At 37.4% G+C, this 21035-nt stretch overlaps 1 pseudogene across 1 annotated transcript in view; it reads right to left on the bottom strand.

The window, feature by feature from the left end:
• Nucleotides 1-1331: 1331 nt before the first annotated feature.
• Nucleotides 1332-21035, bottom strand: part of LOC311584178 (heterogeneous nuclear ribonucleoprotein A/B-like) — a 91652-nt pseudogene continuing 71948 nt past the window's right edge. Inside the window, exon 5 of the transcript in view lies at nucleotides 1332-2744. The product of the transcript in view is annotated as a heterogeneous nuclear ribonucleoprotein A/B-like (transcript). The remainder of the gene's footprint in view (nucleotides 2745-21035) is intronic.

Below are 21035 nucleotides of genomic sequence, written 5' to 3' on the forward strand. Positions count from 1 at the left end.
ATGCTTAGGAACCCACATATAACATTCCCTTGGGAAATTATTGTGTTTCCCGAAGCAAAGACAAGACAAAGCATGCAAGGAAGGAAGCTTTTAAATCCGGAACTTTCTCTTTGCTTCTCACAGCGACCACTCAGAGTGAACTCTCAGTAGAGAGGCAGTGGGGGTGCGCCGTGAAGTTTGGTTCTGGGCTTAAGCTGGAGGGACTGGTAAGGAAAGTTTCTGTAAATAAGTAGAAGGTGGTAGGCCAAGCATCACAATAGAGAAGACTAGTAGTAAGAACTTGGTAAAAATCACCATAAATGATTTCTTACAACTCTCCATAGAGTTACTGCATGCTTGCCATCCTAACCCTGCTACTCAGCCCCAGGGTTTAGAGTCCATGTTAGTGTTGTAGTAGACATTCAAGATAAAAGCTGGAAACAGTTATTATTTTGACCGTGCGTTCATTTTCTGTATCTTTAAAGTTGAGAAACATTGTGATATAAATGTATGAGCTGGCATATTTCTTACTATATTCACATAAACTTTCACGCTGAAGTCCAATTGAACAACCTATTGAGAGCTATATAGACAGAGTAATACTCCTTTCCTGAAATGAACGTATCTTTATACCTAGAACATGTGTATATTGTCAAAATGTGACCTTACCAGGAAAGGACAATGTTGCAGTTGTTTTTGGAGTTAACAAAACTCAAGATGAACCTAATCATTATATATTACTTGGATGGGACCAATAATGAAGTGTCATTAAAAATAGAACTTTCCCAAGAAAGTTCCCTGATATTATGAGGACACTGACAATGAAAACATGTTTTTAAAGAGTACAATGTTCTAAAAAAAAAAAAAAAAAGCAGATGAGGTAACCCAGGAAACAAGACTTGGATGGTGTCAAAATGTGGCTAAAGGACTAATAAGTTGGCTCACCAGTTAAAGGTGCCTGTTTCCAAGACTGATGAGATTTTTGTTTCACCTCAGAAACCCACATGTTGGAATTTTAAAAATCCAGTACCAGATATTTTTCTCTGACCTCCACACATACATTGTTGCACATGGGTATCCCTACACATGCACAGATACAGTTTAAGTGTGTAAGTGTTCAAAAAGTTTCAAAGTGACAAATTTGAAGGAACAGACTATCTGTCATCCTATAAAAAGGAAAAGTGTTTTTCCATTCACTCAATTTGATTGCAATTAGAATTCTTGCCTTAAAATTAATGCAATCATCTAAGATAGTAAATAAACATTCTTTTTGTCATAATGTATTATAGACGCATGAATAAATTAATATGTCAACCAATTTATAGAATATATTCAATTCTTTTTTGGGAGGGTTTAATTTTTATTTCAAAAGCTTGGATAGCTTTAATATCCAGGTCGTAGCAAAATCAGGACACATGTAAAATACCTTACAATACTTTAGATTCCCAAGGTGTACCAAAAAGTACAGTAAAATCAACACTTCCATTACTGCAAATCTATGACACAAATAATATAAAATTAAAAGGTGAAAAGGGTGACACTGGTTTCCTAAGATACAGTTTACTCTTTACAACCAAGGTCCACAGGTCCAGCCTGCAGAGCGGCAGCAGGAAGCCGAACCTCCAATCTAGAACAGCGTAACCTGTTAATAAAATCAGCCCCCTAAGTACCGCTCTGGCCGCTGAGATGCCACACGCTGCCTACAACAACTAAGAGCTCTGGAATAGTACACAGAAGAGTGATTTCAGGGGTAAATTTTAAATAAGATGCACATGGGACAGGCCATAAAAGTTTGCCAACTTAAATTTGGTACATAATTGTGTTCACTCCGAGTCCAAACAAAGCTGTGCGGTCAGTCAGCCATCTCCTGCTGCCTCAGTATGGCTTGCAGTTACTCTGATGGCCACCGCGTCGCTGGCTCTTCCCGGTAATTAGTACTACCCTGACCTCCACCACTGCCTTGGTTCCCTTGATTATGGTTTCATCTGCCCCCAGAGCCATACTGCTGTTGCTGATATACTTCTTTGGGCTGGGCAACCTTGATTTCACACTTGCTTCCACTAACAGTATTAAATTTTTTCTCCAGGGTCTTCCTCTTTAAATGTAACAAAAACAAAACCCCGTCTTTTGTTCAATTTGGGTTCTATTGGAAACTCAATAGCCTCAATCTCCCCAAATTGGCCAAAGTACTCTCCAATCTTCTCCTCCGTGGCTTCAGGATTCAGACCTCCCACAAAGATTTTCTTCACAGGATCCTTTTTCATAGCCTTAGCCTTTTTAGGGTCGATGACATGACCATCCAGCCTGCGCTCCTTCTGCCATAAGACCTCCTCCACCCTGGAAGAATCCTTGAAGAGACTAAACCCAAACCCTTTTGATCGTCCAGTGTTCAGATCCATTTTTATTATACAGTCAACGACTTCTCCAGACTTAGTAAAATAATCTTTTAAATCTCTTTTTGCTGGTATCCCAGCTCAGACCACCAACGAACATTTTTCCCGCGTCCTCCTCAGTTCTTGCGGGCATTGATCTGGTCGCCTTAGGCGCCATTCTGGTTCCAGCATAGGGGTGCAGTGGTCCCGCCCCCGGAAACGGCTGGGATTGCAGGGGTCGCTGCCCCAGCGCTGGGCTCGACCAGGAGGGGGGCCTCGCCTTCGAGGGGTGGCCTCGTGTCCATTCTCGGTGGCTCCCTTGGTTTCCATGGGCTGCTCCTCAGCAGTGTCCAATATGGTGGGCCAGCCGCAGAGGCTCCTCGCAAGGAGGCCCTACTCGCCTCGGAAGGAGACAAGGCCTTGGCCGAGTTCATGCTCGCCACCCCCCCTGCCCCGCCCCCGGGATCTTAGCATCCACCAACGTTGTAGCTCCATTTGGCCACCTCAGTACTCTGCTGATAAACCAGACCTGAGCTCTGTCCCGCCCGGTGCCACCGCCTCATATATTTAATTCTTAACTGAGGAAAACTTGTATTAACTTTTATTTTTAGGTGGAAGAATTATTTTTTCCAAATAATGCCCAAGCTTTGAATATCTGTATATACAAGAGTGTTTATACGTACATTCTTGTGTTCATGAATCCATTTATGCACAACATTAAGAACTCTATGTTCTCTCATTTAGTAAACACTTAACACTGTCTCGGGTAGCAATTAGTGCACACTCTTCCAGGTGAAGAAACTGACATTTTAATAGGTTGATGATTTATTTAAGATTTTTTGTTAAGTAACCTAGGTAAGTGTAAAACAGTGACTGGTCAGGCTTGTCTGACTGCAAACGCTTCTCATGTTCTGTGCAACCAGAGAATGCATTGAAAACTAAGCCTCTTAGGTGGAATGCTGTGGTTCAAAGTTTCCTATTTAAAGCGAAGGAGTATAAACAACTGAGTATAGCATGAACTGAAGAAAAATTAATGATATGAAAACAAGAACCTCTATTGAAAGGTGACTTTTCTAAGCCGCCAAATTTTGTCATACCCATAACCTTTTTTCCCTAAAGGACCTTAGCAGCACATTACAATATTTAACTTTAAAATTAATTAATTCATTTTTTACCCATTTGAAACAGTAAAATTATCAATATGCTTATTTTTGATGCATTTTTTAAACTTTACATCATTGATAATTTCATACTAGGTGTTTTGATCCTAATCCCTGCAAACCATACACTTTCAGATCCACAGATTTTCTCATCCACTCAAGGTGGAGTAGTTTTTCCATATCAAGGCCAATTTGTGCTGTCCATATATTATCATAAGTGTAGTTTTCCTCTATAGCACGCTTGACTCACTAGTTGCTACACTCTTGGAGAGCTCTGTCTCCATCTCTCTCAGCAGTTAACAAATGCTAGTTGCTCTACAGCTAGTGATTGGATTTTATGCCCAGCTTCCCTTGCAATGCTTATATTTAGTATGAGTTTCTGAGCCTTTAGAGGAGGATGTTTATATATATATATATATATATATATATATATATATATATATGTGTGTGTGTGTGTGTGTGTGTGTGTGTGTGTGTGTGTGTTTCATGTATGTATAAATAACTGCCCTTTAAGCTGAGCATTCTGCAGTCTCTTGTTTTCTGTGCCCTGGCCAACTGTGGCTCTCTGAGTTAGTCACTATTTCATGTAAATAGAAGCTTCTATTACAGATTGATACACTAATCTATAACTATAGAGATAACTTATTGGAAGCTCACTTAGTACTATGTCCACAACAGTTGTAGATTCTTTTCTAAGTGCTATGACTTCCTGAATCATAGATTCTTGGCTTAACAATGGTTTCAGGTATGGGGTTTATCATGTGGAATACGACGGAAGTTCACCAAGAAAACAGTGGGTTCCTCTGATGAAATTCAAGCCTTTGTTGCACAAACATGGATGTGTTACCAGGGCAATCATTACTACACTTCACAGGGTTAGTATCAGTGTAAGGTTTCTGATTGCTTTTCTTATTTGTTAGCTTACATGGAAACTTCTGTATCATGGAAGCTGCTCACTCAGGGTGAAATGTCAAGGTCATCACAGGCTTGGTTTCTCTATATTCTATTACTTGAATATGTGTTATTTTTAACAAGACAGTTTTAACACAACTCTGGAGGACAGCTAAGTGAACTGGCAACACTCTTTACTGTGTGGGGGTCTACAATTCATTGACCAACCACTCCAGAAACAACCTATTCTTGTTGCTGAGATTTTATCTGTTAGCCTCTGGTGTCAAGTCCAGGCGTTATTGCTCTGGTGCATGGTAGTTCAATTTTTGTTCTTTTTTGTGTTTATATAAGAAATACACACACACACACACACACACACACACACACACACACACACAGGAGTTTCAGCAGTAGTATAGTTACAGAAGATGTTTTCAATAGTTCCTTAAATTATCTCTCACCACATTTTCCCTTCTATTATACATTTCTCCAATCCAATTTAACCCTTGCTGTTCCATTACTCTGATTAGTTCTTATTGTCAACAATATAACCTACAGTCCTCTGGCGTGAGGGAACTTCACTTAAAGAATTGCTTCAATAGAATTGACTTCTAGCCACACCGATGAGTAACTGTCTTGATTGACAATTGATTTGACAGAGTTCAGGCCACTATGAATACTGCCATCCCTGGCAAGTACTCCTGGGCTATGTAAGAAAACTACCATGTACTTCTATGGTTTATGCTAGATTTTCTTCTCTGAGTACCATAAATAATGGATTGAATATCCCATAATTATAAGATGAAATAAATCCTATCATTTGCAAATTGCTTTAGGCAAGAATGTTTTATCATAAAATAGAAAAGCAAAATATACCACTTTTAAAGTAAACTTATTGAATTATCATGGCAGATCCAGGTTAACACACACACACACACACACACACACACACACACACACACACACACACACACATTTCTAATAATCTTGTAACCATTAGGAAAGTATTATGAAATGAATTGCTATAATCAAAAGATGGAGACAGACAGAAATATGAGACATCAAAGTACTCTGCTTCTACATTTATAAATTCAAAGAATGAGTCATTGTTCTATAAATAAGTCATTTTGAGAATCACCTAGCATTTCAATTGCTCCTACGTGACATAATCTTTTACTACCATCTATAAGGTTTAAGGCAAAACTATGTTCAATTTGAGACTTCTGCTGTTAGTAAAATAGCATTTCATCAATTCAACAGATCCTACCATTGTTGCATTTGAACCTAAAGAGAGTAGGAATTAACCCAGTGAAGTGTAGATGATGTCTTCATTTTATTGAAGTATATTAAGGTAGACCAGTTGGTGCTTATGAATGATAAGCGTGAGTGAGCTGTTGAACAACATAAGGCTGAATACTTCTTTTCCCATGAGTTAATGTTTCAGCACGCACTGATATGATTGGGGACTGAGGCCTGAATAAGTTATGAAAAGGATAAAAGAGCCTTTGTCATAAATGTAAAAGGTTTTTCTCCTTTGGGATTTAATTATAGTTTGCTTCATGAATTCCTTCAAATATTACACTTGGAAATTTGTACTATAATGATATTATCAGGATCATTGTCAAGGAAAAAAATGAGAGTGTTGAGAGGAAAGCACAGACATTATGATTAAGACAATATGTTCAAATACAGATATATCTCACAGATCTGTGGTTTATTTTTTCTTTTAATTTTGAGAAACAATACTCATTGGTGAAGAAAATATTTCAAGAATCTTTAAACATAGGTTAGCAAAACATAAATGAAAGCAAATAATAGCTTTGTAAGACAATTGAGCATTAGGAAATTAAGGTCTCTCTGGGGCATCTCCACTATAGTTGTACACCACCTGAATTGTTCTGTATTGACTTTTTCTGCATAAGGAGTATTGTGTTTCTCATTTTTGTAGGTATATTTGTATATTAAGTTTCATGGTGTTAGCAGAATGTGTGTTTTATCACTATATAATTAAAACTTCTCAGCTCAGGCCCTATAAGTATAGACTGCAATAATTCTTATAATTACAAAGTAGTGATAATAGGTTGGGACAAGGTGTATTAATCAGTTTTAAAAACCTAAAGCTCTAGGTTTATCTTGGGGATTAAGAATGTTCTTAAAAAATCATCCTTACTATGGACAGATTAAACAGCTTGGGTGAAATTTAAATGCAATAGAAGTAATTGCTACCATTTGAAACCTGAGTTTAGAGTTTACAATTTGACCTATTCCATGGCCGTATTTTTATTTACACTTTCCATTCATTACTAATGTCTACTGACATTGCTTCCTATGTTGTGACTGTCAGAATAGATTGAGGCCATCTAGACAGAAATGGATATTAGAACCAGCAGAAAGTGATTACTGTTGGCATCTGGCAGGAGCCATTTTCTTTTAAGGCTTTGACATATCACTCCTAGTAAATCGGTTCTATTAGCTATATAAAGGCACCAGATGTACCATAGGAGATTATGGCAATCAATTTTTTATTTTGTGTATATGTTCACTGAAGTTCACATGAACTTAATTGTGTTCATTTAGAAATGAAATCCAATGGAATGTTCTTAGGTACTTCTGAGCTATATAAATATTTCTAAAAATTGTTCTTACATAGCAGAAACCAATGTTAATATGAAATATTCTTTAGAATACATTAGTATACTGATAAGCCACTTTATCACTTTTATTTATATTTCTTCAAATTATTACCATTTAAACTCAATATATTCTAGATATATTATATAATAAACTATTCTCTGTAAGATATAGAATATTTGATTATTTTTGCTTGATATGATAATGAATTACCCAGTAATTCCCCAAATATTATGATAATAAAATGAACTGTGTATGTAACACTGTTTTTCAGTTTGATGGCAGATATGAACTTACTGGTGTTCAAGTGAACACAGATTTTATATGGTGTTTTGGTTGGCTTTCTTTATATTGTGAATATGAACACAAAAACTTCAGATGCTAAACATCTTATTCTTTAACTCATATCTGCTTCTATATTTATTTAAATTCTGTATGTCTTTTGGGGTTCAATTTGTGTCTTATGTTTAAAATTGTTTATTTCTAACAATCATTAATGCCTTTTCTATTTCCTATGTACTTTAGTACAGAAAGATAGAAAAAGGTCCTGCAAGTTGATTGTTTTATATAGTCATTAAGTCCTATTCATATGGCAATACCAATAGGTTTTACTTTTTGCTAGAAAAGTTTTGCTAGAAAAAAATTTATTACTGCAACTTTTATGCTTTGCATATAAAATTATTTTTCTATTTTTTATCATTCTTGCTTTTTATTTCAAATTCATCATTCTTTTTAAAAACCACCTTCAAAGGTAAATTTTACACTTCACAATATTTATCAGGACTAATGCTAATCAGTAAATATTTTAGCTTAATATTTTCATTTTTATAAAATTTTTATCTAACAACTTGTAAATAAATAAAATATTAGAAACATTTAAAATAATTTTATTTATTATTATTATTAGAACATTGTATATATATATATATATGTATATATATATATATATAATATTATATTGTGATCACATCTACCCCAAATTTCCTAGTCCATATTCCCATGGGACTCTATCAACAGATTCCCATCACTACTGAGTCTTTAAAGTTTTTAGATAGCAGAGTACAGTTAATGCTGTCCAGGTATACATGTAAGCCATAATTTTCCCCTCTGAATACTTTTGGTATACACTTTTCAATATAGAGTGTTACAGTGTAAGTGTTGTTTACATTTCCTCATACGAGGGGATGAGATGAGAGCCATACTCAAGCTTTACAAACACATGGCTTATGCTGAGCCTAGAGTGTTTTTAATCTAATTATTCTTATGCCTAAGCCTAGAGGCTTCCAGCCTCTGAACCATCTTATCTTCTGTAAGCCCAGATCTTGAAGTCTTTAGCTTCTAGCTTCTATTGGCTAATCTAGGCCTAGAATGCTTTCAGTCTCTAAGATTTACTGCTGAATAAGCTCATCCTTTCTTTCTGAACTTTGGTTGGCTAATTCAACTCACTTGCTCTGGCTCCAAACTCCTCTCCAAGCTGATTGATTCAGCCTAGCTTCTCTGCACTCCTCTCTGAATTAGTGTGCTTGGAAAAATTTCCTCTGAACCCCACAAACTGAATTGCACAAACTCAACTGCACTCAACTGAAGTTCACCAAACTGCACTGTGCTGCGCTGTATTCCAGAACTCTACTGTACTGTCTGCACCAATTCTGCTGTATTCCTGTACTGTACTCTCCTCTACTGTACTGTGATGTCTAATTCTTTCTGAGAGTTGGGAACATCCTATCTCTGATTCATTCTGTCCAATCTTTCCCTGATAGTCACTTTGTCCCTCAATTAGAGGGCACTGTTTGGAAATAAGGTATATACTAAAGGCCTGTCTGTATTCCTTAATACACACACTAAGGGTGTGTGTGTATTACAGCCAGAGTAGTCATGTTACTGGATAAAAATTATTCTATATAACAGGAAAAAATGAAAGAAATATGCAACAGTGTAAGCATTTCTATATCTTGATTGTTCATTTTATATGTATAACTGAAGTATTTTAATACATTTGTTTTTTAAATTTCTATACTTGATAATTCTTACAGGAATTCATTCCATTTTTACTGGACATATAAGTTTTTCTTGAGTGATTTTCATTGTGTCATTTCTCTGATCGTTTTTAACAGGAGGGCACAGAATAAGGTGGAAAATTTGCCCTAGAGGGATTTATTTCTCTTTAGGGAGAAGGAATATGTTTCTTAAAATGTATCAGTACTACTTAGTAGAGGACTTTAATTAAGTGTCAAAATGACTGCTGTAGCAAATTAATACCACACGATGTTTATAAATGAAGAACATGGAAAGCCAAACATAATAAATGGAGTGAGGGTATGTGATTTGCAGAATGTTTTCTCATATACCTGGGGCTGTAATACCTAACCATAGAAGCCTTCAGAGCTCACTGATAAGCTTTTATGCCCTTTTTATACCAGTGTCCATTGCTTTACACAGAATTCCTTGTAACTTTTTTTGAAAAGTTCTCTTGCCTTTTAATTTTTACACTCAAGATGAAAACACATCACCTATGAAAAATTAGGAGTAGAAAATTAGATGCAATAAAACATCTCTATAGAACTTTATGACCGTTGTAAATAGTCATCTGTTCAGCCCATGAAATTTAATACTTAAGAGCCAGTGTATTCACTTACTGAAAGTTGTCTCATCTACAGTGAAGTAATCATTCTCAAGTCTGACTTGCTTTTTCATAAAAGAGACACAGAAAACGACATGCTCATAGAACCCACTCAGTGGTGTGTTGTTGAGACCAGAGTTCTCTTTTTGCTTCCAAGGTGCTTATAAATGAACAGTGTGCATGATCCATTCATGGTCCTATTTTTTCAGGGACAATTCCTTATTACTAAATCTTATGCTATTGATTTTTGTCCTATGATTGTATCAATGGTATTTTGTAATTTAATATTAGTCCTCTTTCATAAATAACAGATCAGGCATCAGACTTCTTACTCTGATATCTATGAGTTGCTAGCCAAGGCTAAGGCTGATAAAACAAACTGTTAGACAAGCTCCGTCTGTCCTATTTAGACAATATACAGTGTCAGATCTCAGTGGAAGTAATAACTGCAAACCACTCTCTCAGGTGTACAGCAGAGAGGGCTGCTGATCACAGAGATTAAAAACAAACAATCACCTGAGAGGAGGTTGTAGGAAGGATAAATTTAAGTTAGATAACTATTTGCAAAAAAAAAGACCTTGGCATTTAGAGCTAATGCAGGTCAGTGTATTTCAAATGTAAGAATCCTTGATTTGACCATTAAGATCATAGTTTGAAGAGTGAATTGTTTTCCCCTCTGAGAGAACAACACATAAAGGACACAGAAAACTACAAAGCATTTCTTCAAACTCTCAAGACCCACAGGCATTTTAAGCTACACAGAACAGTTTACAAAAGCAAGGTCAGCCATGGAAGAAGAGACTTTATCCAGGCTCAAATGGAACCTACAACTCTACTCTGAGATGTAATGGAAACCTCAATTACCAAATAGTACTGTAATATAGGTGGAGTTTGTAGAAGCAGAAAATGCCCCCAAATCCTAGACTCCATTGAATGAATGACAAAAAATTTATTTTAACAAATGTTTCTATTTAACATTGTTAGTACCTGTGTAATAATTTTTGTTAAGACTTTTTGCTTTGGCTTTATATTTTTGTTAAATTTGCATTAAAATAGTGTAGATGTCAGCTACATAGTTCTTCATAAAACTTATTTGAAGCAGCTTTGAGAAGTTAAGAGTGAGCAAAAGTGATTAGCTCAAAATTGGGAGTGATTTTTATATGTAAAAATTTGCATTTCTTAGATGGCTTCTGAAGCTAAGGTTTGTGCTAGCTATCTTATATTGTTATCTTGAAAATTCAGTGAATAAAAATGTAAAAATCCTTGGTAGCCTGCTACTCTTCCTCTGAGTGCTACCAAGTCTCCCCCTGCAGGGGACGTGGTCAAATCTGAGGCACCAGGGTACATGTGAAAGTCATATCCCACTTTCCATTCAACTGTGGAGAATGTCCTGTCCATTGGCTAGGCCTGGGTAGGGGTTTGAAGTTTATGGCCTGTATTGCCCTTGGCTGGTGCCATAGTTTGAGCAGGACATATAAAGGGGGAGGAGGTCCCCCTCAGTCACAGTCATAGGGGAGGGGAGTAAGGGGAAAATGGGAGGGAGGGAAGAATGAGAGGATACAAGGGATGGGATAACCATTGAGATGTAACAAGAATAAATTAATAAAAAAAGGAAAAACATGTAAAAATTTTGTTCAGTTGATTTTCATAATCATCAGGCGCACTGAAGATCAACTAAGTATTAATATTTGTATTGATTTCAAAAACAATCTTTACTATGTTGAAAAATAGAAAATATAGTAAGACAGAAAGCTATCTATTGTGTTATTTGTGGTGACTGAAATTTGTAAAGTAGTTTTTGAGCAAGAAAAACACTAATGCAAAATAAAAGAATGAAAAGATGAGAGAGTCCATCTTATACCAGTCAGAATGGCTTAGATCAAACACTCAAGTGATAGCACATACTGACATGATGTGGAGAAAATGAAACATTCCTCCATTGCTGGTGGGAGTGAAAACTTTTATGACTACTTTGAAAGTCAATATGCTGCCTTTTAGAAAATGGGGAATAGCTTTATCTCAAGACCCAGCTATACCACTCTTGGGTATACAACAAGAACATTTGCTCAGCTATGTTTATAGCAGATTTATTCATAATACTCATCATCTAGAAACAACCTAGATGTCTCTCAACTGAAGAATTGATAAAAAAAAAAAAACTGTGGTACACTTACACAATGGAATACTACTAAGCTATCAAAAACAAGAAAAGCATCAAGGCTCATGGATCTGGACTCAGGGTATCCTGTACAATCTGCTGCACCAACCAAGGCCAATGCACGCAGATAACATAGACATCTTGTTTAGGTGTAGCCTATGGACAGATCATTATCTACATGTAGGGAGGGGGGACTCTCTGACATTAACTCTGATGCCATGGATGTGATAACTTCTCCTTGGTGGGATGGCCTTGCAGGAAAACTGCCATGGACTCTGTTGCCTGCTCTTTGTTCACTTCTTCCTGCCAAGGCAGCTTTGACAGGCCATAAAGGAAGAAGACACAGATAGTCCTGATGAGACCTGATAGGATGGAGTCTTTGGTGGGGGAGGAGGGCTCCCTCTTTCTGAGGAATAGGGGAGGGGAATACAGGGAAGGTAGAGAGAGAGTGGGGCAAGGAGAGGACAAGAAAGGGGCCTACAATCAGGATGTAAAGTCAGTAAGTTTTAAAAAGTAAATTTAATTTAAAAAAGGAAAAGAAAAACACCAATAAAGAAACAGCTCTTTGAGAAACTAACAAACAAAATTCATGTTTCTATAAAAATTATATGAGAAGAGTGAAGTAGGTTACTTTTAATGTCTTTATGTATTATTCTCTTTGATTAACAAATTACACTGTTCTAAAAGAAGATGGCATAAACCCAGTAATTCATGTATACCTCATAATACTTGAGAAATTCTAAAGTGTTTTCTAAGGTCAGAGTCTCTCAACTTATCAGTGCAGATGCTGACATATGAGCTCAGTTCTTTCTTTCTTTCTCATACATTACACAAGTTCTTTCTATCCACTATATGTGAGTAGCAACCCATTACTTTTTAGTACTAACCAAGGTTACAGAAACTAAAACAGCAATGTAATACTAATTGCAATTTTAAAATGTGGTGCCAACTTTTACAACCACTTTGGAAATCAATCTGGCACGTTCCTTATAAAATTGGAAATAGTGATATCTCAAGAGCCACCTTTATTATTCCTCTCGGCATATACCCAAAAGTTGCTCCACCATACAACAAGGACAGGACATTTGCTCACCTATGTTCATACCAGCTTTATTCATAACACCAAGAATCTGGAAACAAACTCTACGTCTCTCAACTGAAGAATAGATAAAGAAACTATGGTACACTTACACAGTGGAATACTATTCAGCTATTAAAAACAAGGACATCTTAAGATTTGTAGGCAAATGGATGGAACTAGAAATGATAATTCTGAGTGAGATAACTCAGCCCCAGAAAGACAAACATGGTATATACTCACTTATAAGTAGATTTTAGCCCAACATAGATATCCTATGAGAGACTCTACCCAGTGGCGGATCTGGACATACACTGGGACATACAGCTGGACTCTGGGTGAACCACTGAGAGGTGTATGGAAAAGCTGGGAGATATAAGGTTCAGAGAGGTCAGGAGCTCCACAGGAAGACCATCAGGGCCGATGTATCTCAAGTTGGAGGAGCAAGGACTGCATAACTGAAGCACCACCCAAGGACTTTGCAAGCAGAGAACCTAGAGCTCTGTTTTGGTGTAGCTGATGGGCCATTCTTCATGTGGAGTGGCAGAGAGCAGTGACTGCTTCTGACATATACTCTGATGCCAGTGATTTGATCATTGCCCCTTGGCAAGAATGCCTTGTGGGCACACAGAGGAAGGGGCTGCATGCTATCCTAATGAGACCTGATAGGCTGAGGCCAAAAGGTGGGGGAGGAGCCCCCCTCATAGGCCTAGGGGAGGGGAATAGGGTGGATTAAGGAGGGAGGGTGGGAATAGGAAGAGAGGAGCAAGGGGATAACAATCAAGATGTGATGTGAATAAATTATAATAAATTTTTCAAAATTTAGAATGTGGTTAAAGTAAAAAAGTTACCTAATGCCACATGTTGAAAAAATAAACTCACTGTGTTGGAAGCGTCAAGCACTGGCTCTGCACAGGTCTGTGCCTGGTCTTCTGCTTTTATATTAGTGCTTTCACTTCAGTATTTTTATGGAACTCCTGAATGTGTGAACGAGTGAGTGGTTCTCGGATTCTTGTGCCTGCTCTTGGGTATCTATTTCTCCTTTGTAGCTTTATAAATGGTACAGAACTTCTCAGGAGAGTGGACTCATTGGGGCAAAACTGCCTACAAACTGCATAGGGGACAAAGATGATGAGCTTCTGTCATTGGCATTCAGGTTGGGGTAATGGTCTTGCTCATATCTGAGTCACTAATTCCCCTTCAACGTATCCCTCCCTTAGGCCTTGTAAGTAAGTTAATGACTTTGTTAGTTCACCAAGTTAGACTTGGATGCAAATGACTCTTTGGAGTAATTTAATGACTTTGTTAGTTCAACAAGTTAGTCTTGTGTGCAAATGATTCTTTGGTATGTCACCTGTGCTTTGTCTGTGGCAAATGAATGCTTGCTCTTGTCTCTCTATGAAATAGTATTTCACCAAGTCCCTGATTTCAATCCTACATATCTAGCCTCTTTGAATTGTTTCTACTTTCTCTTGTATTATCTTTACATTTGAGAATTATTTTAAAAATGTTACATGTTAACTAAGAAATCTAGTCTCATACTTAATTTAGTACTATCATTTTTGTTAATTTATGCCACCATTATTTCATTATCTATATACCTCAGAAGCTGTCAGTTGCTCTGGTTTTTTTTTTTTTGTAAAAATGAGCATCCACATTAAAAAATGTTTGCATTATCATAAATGTGTATATTTTCTTTTTTGTTGTTTTATTTGTTTTTTAAATATTAATTTTATTAATTTATTCAGATTATAACTCAACTGTTCTCCCACCACTTGTATCCTCCCATTCCTCCCTCCCTTCTGCTTTCACCCTATTCCCTTCCCCTAGGTCTAAGACTGAGGGAGACCTCCTCCTCCACTATATGGTCATAGGCTATCAAGTCTCATCTTGGTAGCCTGATTATTCTTCTTTGAGTGCCATCAGGTCTCCTCACCATGGGGAGGGGTCAAATATGGAACACCATAGCTCATGTCAGAGTCCCCGCTCTTCACATAACTGTAGAGAATGTCCTGTCTAGTGGGTAGATCAGAGTAGGGGTTCGATGTTTACTACTTGTATTATCCTTGGTTAGTGCAATAGTTTGAACACATCAAGGATATCATTCACCATGACCAGGTAGGCTTCATTCCAGGCATGCAGAGATGGTTTAATATATGGAAATCCATCAATGAAACCCACTATATAAACAAACTGACAGAAAACCACCACATGATCATCTCCTTAGATGCAGAAAAAGCATTTGACAAAATCCAATACTCATTCGTGTTTAAAGTTTTGGAGAGATGGAGAATTCAAGGCACAGACCTAAACATAATGAAGGCTATATATAGCAAGCCAATAGCTAACATCAAATTAAATGGAGAGAAACTCAAGGAAATTCCTCTAAAATTGGGGACCAGACAAAGCTGCCCACTTTCTCCATATCTCTTCAATATAGTTCTTGAAGTTCTAGCCAGAGCAATAAAATATCAAAAGGAGATCAGGAGGATCCAAATGGGAAAGGAGGAAGTCAAATTATTCCTATTTGCAGATAGTATGATAGTGTACATAAGTGACCCCCAAAATTCCACAGGGGACTCCTACAGCTGATAAACACCTTCAGCAAATTGACTGGATGTAAAGTTAACTCAAAAAAGTAAGTAGCCTTCCTATATACAAATGACAAACATGCAGCAGAAGAAATTAGGAAAACTACACCCTTCATGCTAGCCACAAGCAATATAAAATATCTAGGGTAACTCTAACTAAGAAAGTGAAGGACTTGTTTGAAAAAGAACTTTAAATCTCTGAAGAAAGAGATTGAAGATGACATCAGAAGATGGAGGGATCTACCTTGTTCATGGATTGGGAGAATTAACATAGTAACAAATGGCCATCTTACTAAAAGCAATTTACAGATTCAATGCAATCCTTATCAAAATACATACACAATTTTTAAAGACATTGAAAGATCAATTCTCAGCTTCATGTGGAAAAACAAAATACCCAGAATAGCAAAAATAATCCTATACAATAAAAGATCATCCAGAGGAATCTCCATACTTGATCTCAAGCTGTACTATAGAGCAACAGTAATTAAAACAGCATGGTACTGGCACAGCAGTAGGCTGGTTGATCAATGGAATAAAATCGAAGACCAAGAAATGAATCCACACACATATGGTCACTTGATTTTTGACAAAGAAGCCAAATCTATTCAATGGAAAAAGAATAGCATCTTCAACAAATGGTGCTGGTCTAACTGGATGTCCACATGTAGAAGAATGCAATTGGACCCATATTTGTCACCATGCACAAAACTCAAGTTCAAGTGAGTTAAAGACCTCAACATAAAACCAGAGACACTAAATCGGTTAGTTGCTATGGTAATAAAAATAAGATTACTTACTAGATGACAGGAGTAGGCAGGACTCAAATGTCTTTGCTCCCAGCTTCAATTTTTGGCCATTTCTTGGTTTGTGGGCAACGATGGCTTGTCATTTTCCTATACACCCCTCATCTTTTTTTCACTCAGACATTTGTTTTTTTTGTTTTTTTTTGTTGTTGTTGTTCAAATTGAGCTTTCATTGAATTTTGTTTGAAGTACTTTCTTTTTTTTTTTTTTTACATTTTTTTCTCCTTTATTAATTTATTCTTGTTACATCTCAATGGTTATTCCATCCCTTGTATCCTCCCATTCTTCCCTCCCTCCCAATTTCCCCTTATTCCCCTCCCCTATGACTGTTCCTGAGGGGGGTTACCTCCCCCTCTATATGATCATAGGGTATCAAGTCTCTTCTTGGTAACTTGCTGTCCTTCCTTTGATTGCCACCAGGTCTCCCCGTCCAGGGGACATGGTCAAAGGTGAGGCACCAGAGTATGTGAGAAAGTCATATCCCACTCTCCACTCTACTGTGGAGAGTGTTCTGTCCATTGGCTAGATCTGGGTAGGGGCTTAAGGTTTACCACCTGTATTGTCCTTGGCTGGTGCCTTAGTTTGAGCGGGACCCCTGGGCCCAAATCTTCCTATCATAATGTTCTACTTGTAGGCTTCTAGGACCCTCTGGGTCCTTCTACTTTGCCTTTCTCCCATGATTCTCTCATCTAGAGTCCCACTAGAATGTCCTCTCCTCTGTCTCAGTTTCCTGGTAAGTGAAGGCTTTCGTGGGACATGCCCCTTGGGCTAATATGCAGATATAAGTGAGTATATACCATTTGAGTCTTTCTGCTTCTGGGTTAACTCACTCATTATGATCATTTCTAGCTCAATCCATTTATCCACAAATTTCGGGAATTCCTTGTTTTTAATAGCTGAATAGTATTCCATAGTGTATATGTACCACAGTTTCTTTATCCATTCTTCTATTGAGGGACACTTAGGCTGTTTCCATGTTCTGGCTATTATGAATAAGGCTGCTATGAACATGGTGGAGCAAATTTTCTTGCTGTGTGCTGGAGCATCTTCTGGGTATATTCCAAGGAGTGGAATAGCTGGGTCTTGAGGAAGCCCTATTCCCATTTTTCTGAGATAGCACCAGATAGATTTCCAAAGTGGTTGTACTAGTTTGCATTCCCATCAGCAATGAAGGAGTGTTCCTCTCTCCCCACATCCTCGCCAGCATGTGGTGTCGCTTGAATTTTTGATCTTAGCCATCCTGATGGGTGTAAGATGGAATCTCAGCGTTGTTTTGATTTGCATTTCCCTGATGATTAAGGAGGTTGAGCATTTCTTTAAGTGTTTCTCAGCCATTTGATATTCCTCTGTTGAGAATTCTCTGTTTAGTTCCATGCCCCATTTCTCGATTGGGTTATTTGGTTTGGTGGTATTTAATTTCTTGAGTTCTTTATATATTTTGGATATTAGACCTTTGTCAGATGTGGGGTTGGTGAAGATCTTTTCCCAGTCTGTAGGCTGTCGCTTTGTTCTCTTTACCGTGTCACCTGCCTTACAGAAGCTTCTCAGCCTCATGTGGTCCCATTTATTAATTGTTGACATTAATGCCTGGGCTGTTGGTGTTCTGTTCAGGAAGTTGTCTCCTGTGCCAATATGTTCCAGGCTCTTCCCCACTTTTTCTTCTAAGTGATTTAGTGTCTCTGTTTTTATGTTGAGGTCTTTAATCCACTTGGATTTGAGTTTTGTACAAGGTGACAAATATGGGTCCAGTTGCATTTTTTTACACATAGACATCCAGTTAGACCAGCACCATTTGTTGAAGATGCTATCCCTTTTCCATCGAATGGATTTAGCTTCTTTGTCAAAAATCAAATGCCCATATGTGTGTGGATTCATATCTGGGTCTTCGATTCGATTCCACTGATCAACCGGCCTGTTGCTGTGCCAGTACCATGCTGTTTTAATTACTATTGCTTTATAGTACAGTTTGAGATCAGGTATGGAGACTCCTCCAGAGCACCTTTTATTGTACAAGATTGTTTTAGCTATTCTGGGTTTTTTGTTTTTCCATATGAAGTTCAGAATTGAACTTTCAATGTCTTTAAAAAATTGTGTAGGTATTTTGATAGGGATTGCATTGAATCTGTAGATTGCTTTTGGTAGGATGGCCATTTTTATTATGTTAATTTTCCCTATCCATGAGCAAGGTAGATCCTTCCATCTTCTCATGTCATCTTCAATCTCTTTCTTTAGGGTTTTGAAATTTTTTTCAAACAGGTCCTTCACTTGCTTAGTAAGAGTAACTCCTAAGTACTTTATATTGCTTGTGGCTAGTGTGAAGGGTGTAGTTTTCCTAATTTCTTCCTCTGCAAGCTTATCATTTGTGTATAGGAAGGCTACAGACTTTTTTGAGTTAATTTTGTATTCAGCCAATTTGCTGAAGTTGTTTATCAGCTGTAGGAGTTCTCTGGTGGAATTTTGAGGGTCGCTTATGTAGACTATCATATCATCTGCAAATAAGGATAATTTGACTTCCTCCTTTCCCATTTGAATACCCTTGATCTCCTTATGTTGTCTTATTGCTCTGGCTAGAACTTCGAGTACTATATTGAAAAGATATGGAGAGAGTGGGCAGCCTTGCCTTGTTCCTGATTTTAGAGGAATTTCCTTAAGTATCTCACCATTTACTTTGATTTTGGCTATTGGCTTCCTATATATAGCCTTTATTATGTTGAGGAAAGTGTCTTGTATTCCCGATCTCTCTAAAACTTTAAACATGGTATTATTTCAATCCTCTTGTATCTGTTGAGGCTTTCTTTGTGAACTACAATGTGATCAATTTTGGAGAAGGTTCCATGGGGTGCAGAGAAGAAGGTATATTCTTTCTTGTTTGGGTGAAAGGTTCTATAGATATCTGTTAGATCCATTTGACCCATGGCATTGGTTAATGATGTTATTTCTCGGCTTAGTTTCTGTTTCGATGACTTGTCCTTCAGTGAGAGTGGGGTGTTGAAGTCTCCCACTATTATTGTGTGGGGATCGATGTGTGGTTTAAGCCTTTTTAGCAGATCTTTTACAAATGTGGGTGCCCTTGTATTGGGAGCATAGATGTTCAGAATTGTGATGTCATCTTGGTTGACTTTACCTTTGATGAGTAAGAAGTGTCCATCCTCATCCCTTTTGATTAATCTTGGTTGAAAATCTATTTTGTTTGATATTAAAATGGCTACGCCTGCTTGCTTCTTGTGTCCATTTGCTTGGAATATTTTTTTCCAACCTTTTATCCTGAGGTAATGCCTATCATTATGGGTGAGATGTGTTTCTTGAATGCAGAAGAATGTTGGATCCTGTTTATGCACCCATTTAGTTAGTCTGTGTCTTTTTATTGGAGAATTGAGACCATTGATGTTGAGAGATATTAACGACCAGTTACTATTAAGAGTCTTAATTTTGATGTTGGTTCCAGTTGAGCGTTTGTGCGGTTGTGTTTTTGCCATGGTATAGTTATCTATTTCCTGAGTAGTTTTGATTGTAGCTTGACCCTTTGGGATGGAGTTTTCCTTCTAGTACCTTCTGTAAAGCTGGATTTGTAGATAGGTAATGCTTGAATTTAGTTTTGTCATGGAATATTTTGTTTTCTCCATCAATGTTTATTGATAGTTTTGCTGGGTAAAATAGTCTGGCCTGGCATCTGTGGTCTCTTAGGGTTTGCAGGATCTCTGTCCAGGCCCTTCTGGCTTTGATGGTCTCTGCTGAGAAGTCGGGTGTAATTCTGATAGGCTTGCCATTAAATGTTATTTGGCCCTTTTCCCTTGCAGCTTTTAATATTTTTTCTTTGTTCTGTATGTTTTGTGTTTTGATTATTATGTGACGGGCAGTTTTTCTTTTCTGGTCAATTCTATTTGGTGTTCTATATGCCTCTTGTATTTTTATGGGCATCTCTTTTTTTAGATTGGGGAAATTTTCTTCTATGATTTTGCTGAGAAGAGTTTCTGGGCCTTGGAGTCTGATATCTTCTCTTTCTTCAATGCCTATTATCCTCAGATTTCTTCTTTTCATGGTGTCCTTAATTTCTTGGATGTTTTGTGTCAGGGATTTTCCAGATTTGGCATTTTCTTTATTGGTTGCTTCAAGATCTGTTATTGTATCTTCTAGACTTGAGATTTGTTCTTCCATCTCTTGGATTCTGTTAGAAAAGCTCAGCACTGTGTCATTCGCCTTCTTCTCTGAGGTCTCACGTTCTAGTTTTTCTTCTGTCTGTGTGTTTATCTCTGAATCCATTTTCATTTTCATATCTTGAACAGATTTTTTAATTTCTTTCATCTGGTTGTTTATATTTTCCTGAAAATTTTCCATTTCCACTCTATGTGCTTCTTTTTTGTCTCGCACCTGCTTCGCTGCTTCTTCCTGCATCTGATTTCGAATTTTGTTTGTTTCCTCCGTTAACATCCTCATTACCAAGGATCTGAGGTCATTTTCTTGTGCTTCCGTTGTATGTGAGTTCTCCGGGTTGTTTTCTTTGGGATAGCTGGGAACTGGAGACGTCATGTTGTTTTGGGGGTTTTTGCAAATGCTTTTACGCTGTCCCTTAGGCATCTTGCCGTCTCTGTTTTGTTGGGTAACTTCCAGAGTTGAGTGGAGGGAGTCTGATGATAGATTCACTTGTTTTCTCACGATTTACGTAGGCTGGAAGCCCTGATACTTCACTGTTGTGGATGGCAGGAGGTTATCCCTGTAGTTTTGGGCTCTCACCACCTGTGATCCTCAGCT

This window comes from Acomys minous, assembly GCF_964271855.1.
Source record: "Acomys minous genome assembly, chromosome: 15".
Lineage (NCBI taxonomy): Eukaryota > Metazoa > Chordata > Mammalia > Rodentia > Muridae > Acomys > Acomys minous.